The sequence below is a fragment of the Balaenoptera physalus genome (genome assembly GCF_965194825.1).
Source record: "Balaenoptera physalus genome assembly, chromosome: 14".
Taxonomy (NCBI): domain Eukaryota; kingdom Metazoa; phylum Chordata; class Mammalia; order Artiodactyla; family Balaenopteridae; genus Balaenoptera; species Balaenoptera physalus.
In genome coordinates, this window is record NC_138893.1 from 21,122,455 (window position 1) to 21,127,253 (window position 4,799).

At 40.0% G+C, this 4,799-nt stretch overlaps 1 long non-coding RNA gene across 2 annotated transcripts in view; it reads left to right on the forward strand.

The window, feature by feature from the left end:
- Positions 1–4,799, forward strand: part of LOC309642227 — a 159,741-nt gene that overhangs the window by 119,117 nt on the left and 35,825 nt on the right. The window lies entirely within an intron of this gene.

The window sequence follows — 4,799 nt, forward strand, 5'->3', positions numbered from 1 at the left end:
GAGCATACTGATTATCAGGTTTTGTAAATATGCAATAGTCAGTGCAACATGACTGCAAAATAAAATGGCAAATACTGCAAAATTTTCAGAATTTAATGAAGTTGATGAAAGTGGTATTAGAAACCTGCTTGAATTTTGCAAAGCCACTGGCCAGGGTGATGCAGCAGCACTGAACTAGTTAATAATTATAAAACTCTGAACATGGACAATGATGATCCAATAAGTGCTTCAAGGGAGTGAGTTTAGGATCAAAGGATTAGGAAGACCCTTAAAATATCAATGAAGACATCATACAGTTTTTGCAAAACAGGACATTCTTTATGATTGCATTGCAAAAGCTAAACATAAAGGGTGCCACATCATACAAGATTGTGAGAAGGATGTTCCTTTTCTCCCAACTCCAACATTGATTCATTCTTTGTTCTAAGAATTAACAGAGATGCAGTTATAACGTAAATCTTGTGAAGTATAAGAGAAAATAAATTTATTTCAGTAGTTCTGGCTTGATTTTTATGATAAAATCCCAATCAGACTTTTTCCCCACAATTTACTGTGTAATTTTGAACTTCATTTTAATTAATTTAGATTCACCTTAAGTGGTTGTTTTCTGAGGTACATGATTGTTGATGTAGAAAATCCCAAAGAATTTCCCCCCAAACTCAGAACTATGAAGTGAGTTCAGTAGGGTTTTAGGGTATAACATAAACATACAAAAATCAGTTGTATTTCTTTAGGCTGTATGCTAGCAGTGAACATGTGGACACCAAAATTAGAAATACAGGGACTTCCCTGGTGGCGCAGTGGTTAAAAATCTGCCGGCCAGTGCAGGGGACACAGGTTTGATCCCTGGTCCGGGAAGATCCCACATGCCATGGAGCAACTCAGGTCGTGCACCACAACAACTGAGCCTATGCTCTAGAGCCCGAGAGCCACAAGTACTGAAGCCCGTGTGCCTAGAGCCCGTGTTCCACAACAAGAGAAGCCACCGCAGTGAGAAGCCTGTGCATTGCAATGAAGAGTAGCCCCCGCTCGCTGCAACTAGAGAAAGCCTGCATGCAGCAACAAAGGCCCAATGCAGCCAAAAAAAAAAAAAAATACAATACAATATACAATTACTTAAAAACAAAAAGAAAGAAAAAGAAGAATTTAGGTGTAAATCTAACAAAACATGTACAGGACTTGTATGCTGGAAACTGTAAAACAAGGAAGACAGAAATTGAAGAGGATCTGAATAAATGGAAAAACATACTTTATTCACGAATTGGAAGAATCGACATATTAAGTAAGCTAATTTTCCCCAAACTGGTAAATAGATTTAATGTAGTTCCTATCAAAAATTATAACTCTGGCTTTAAAGTTGGACATACAGTATCCTAATTATTATTTTCCCAAAGCACTATAATTGTAGTATTTCCCCCAATGAAAAATTTTAACAGCTTTATGGGGATATAATTGATGTATAACGAACTGTACATATTTAAAGAGTCTCGACATATGTAGACACTGTGACACCATCATCTGAATCAAGATAATGAACATGTCCATCACCCTCAAAGTTTCCTCCTGGTCCTTTGTAATACATCCTACTGTCCTTCTGTGCTCCCATAAATCCTGCCTCTCTGTCCCTAGGCAACCACTAGTCAGCTTTCAGTCACTATAGATTCATTTTTTTTCCCTAGAATTTTATATAAATGGAATAATAGAGTCTACACATTTTTGGTCTGGCTACTTTCCATCAGCATTATTATTTTGAGATCCATCCATGTTTTTGTGTGTGTTAATAGTTTATTTTCATCATTTTTTAAAAAAAAATTATTTATTTTATTATTTTATTTATTTATTGTTTCTGGCTGCGTTGGGTCTTCGTTGCCGCGGGAGGGCTTTTCTCTGGTTGCGGCGAGCGGAGGCTACTCTTCGTTGCGGTGTGTGGGCTTCTCATTGCGGTGGCTTCTCTTGTTGTGGAGCACGGGCTCTAGGTGCGTGTGCTTCAGTAGTTGTGGCTCTCGGGCTCTAGAGCACAGGCTCAGTAGTTGTGGTGCATGGACTTAGTTGCTCCACGGAATGTGGGATCTTCCTGGACCAGGGCTCGAACCCGTGTCCCCTACATTGGCAGGCGGATTCTTAACCACTGCGCCACCAGGGAAGCCCAATAGTTTATTTTTATCATTTTGTAGTATTACATTATATGGATTTACCACAATGTGTTTATCCATTCACCTGTTAATGGCCATTTGGGTGGTTTTCAGTTTGGGGCTATTACAGATAAATATGCTGTGAATATTTGTGTGGACATACGTTTTCATTTCTCTTGAATAAATACCTAGAAGTGGAACGACTGGAACAAATGGGTAATTTCTTAACTTTTTAAGAGGCTGCCAAACTATTTTCCAAAATGGTTATGCTGTTTTACATGACCACTAGCCAGTGTGAGAGGTCCAGTACCTCCACCTCTTGGCCAACACTTGGACTTTTAGTCATTGTAATAGGTGTGTTGTGATATCTCATTATGTTTTAATTTTTAGTCCCCTAATGATTCATGATGAGCATTTTTCATGTGCTCTGTGTATATCTTCTTTGGTGAAATGTTTGTTTAAATCTTTTGGCTCTTTAAAAATTAGGTGATTTGTTTTCTTTTTAGTGAAGATATAGATTTCTGTATGTATTCTGGACACAAGTCCTTTATCAGGGGTATAATTTGCAAATACTTTTTCTCAGTCGGTGGCTTGTCCTTTCATTCTGTTTAACAGTGTTTTTCAAAGTGCGGAAACTGAATTTTGATGAAATCCAGTTTATCAATTTTTTCTCTCATGGCTTGTGCTTTAGGTGTTGGCATCTAAGAAATCTGTGTGTAAACCAAGGTCACAAAGATTTACTCTTATGTTTACTTCTAGAAGTTTTTGTGATTCTACTTTTGGTTTCCTCTTTGATCCAAACTTTAATTTAGGAGAGTATTTTGAATTTTTTTGTTTAAAACTGTTATTAATTTTAGACATTTTTGCGATTGAGGCCTGTGCAGTTTATACTGTAAAGGAGTGAGGCTGATAGGGGTTGGGAGGCAAGGGAGTGTGGATGGTAGAAGGTGGAAGAGGGACAGGAGTGCATAAAGTACAATTTTTGTCTAGATTTCACTTTTATTCTACTGCTTCCTCTCTTTCTAGATACCAAACTCCTCATGTTTATACTGCACTAAATCTTTCTTGTTTTATTCTTCCTCTTTTCATAAGTCCTTTCTCTCTCTCTCTCACCCACTCATCCATCCAATCTGTCCGAAAACCCTATGTGCGCTACCTTCACAGTACATCTAGAATCCATCTGCTTCTCGTCATCTCCCAGTGCCTATCTCTCTGGTCTAAGCCACTGTCACTCTTTATCTTTTATTTTGCAGTAGGCTCCTAACTGGTCTCACAGTTTCTACCTCTGCCTCCTTCAGTGTATTCTCAATGCAGCAGAGTGATTATTATTTTTTTTAAAGACTTATTTATTTATTCATTTTGGCTATGTTGGGTCTTCTTTGCTGCGCACGGGCTTTCTCTAGTTGCGGCAAGAGGGGGCTACTCTCCCTTGCGGTGCAGAGGCTTCTCATTGCGGTGGCTTCTCTTGTTGCGGAGAATGGGCTCTAGGTGTGAGGGCTTCAGTAGTTGTGGCTTGCGGGCTCTAGAGCACAGGCTTAGTAGTTGTGGTGCATGGGCTTAGTTGCTCCGCGGCATGTGGGATCTTCCAGGACCAAGGCTCGAACCCGTGTCCCCTGCATTGGCAGGCAGATTCTCAACCACTGCGCCACCAGGGAAGTCCCCAGAGTGATTCTTTTAAAATGTGTGTTAATATCACTCCTCTGCTCAAAACACTCCAAAGATTTCCCATCTCACTCTGAGTGAAGAAAGAAGTCCTCAGGTGGCCCTGAAGCCCTACATGATCCCTGGGGTCCCAGGTTCCTCTCTTATGCCGTAACTATCTTGCTCATTCTCCTCTAGCCCTGCTGGCCTCCTTCCTGTCCCTGGGACATGCCAAACTGCCCCTGCCTCAGGGCCTTTGCATTTTCTTTTGTTCCCTCTGCCTGGAATACTCTTGCTTCCTTCAGGTCTCAGCTCAAATGTGTTTTTCTTAGAGAGGCCTTGCTTGACTCCTCTCTACAAAGTACTAACTGCCTCCCTCTTACTTTTTTTATTTCTCATGAGCACTTACGTGACGCATTACACAGCTTCTTATTTTTTTTGTAGATCTTTTTACAAAAATTTTATGTTGGAGTGTAGTTGATTAACAATGATGTGTTAGTTACAGGTGAAGAGCAGAGTGATTCACTTATACCCATACAAGTATCCATTCTTCTTCAAATTCTTTTCCCGTTTAGGTTATTACAGAATACTGAGCCGAGTTCCCTGTGCTATACACTAGGTTCTTGTTGATTATGTATTTTAAATATAGTAGACACAGCTTCTTATTTGTTGACTGCCTTTCTTTCCTTGCAGAATATAAGTTCCCAGAGGGAGGGAACTATGCTTTGTTCACTGCTATTCCCATAGTACTGAGAGCAGTGCCCGGCGCATAGTAGATGCTCAGTAACCACCTGTGGAGTGGGTGCATGAGTGTGTCCTGTCTGAAGGAGTAACCTCAGTGAGTGGTTTCCTTAGTAATTTGTAACAATCTAGAGAGACTTAATAAAATTAAGTCCAGTGAAAGATAATTGTGTGTGTGTGTTTGGTGGAGCTGGAGATGGGAAAGGGGATGCGGGGTGGTGAGGGAGGTACAGATATTGAATGTTCCACAAAGCCATATATAATGTTAGAATAATAATAGCTAGG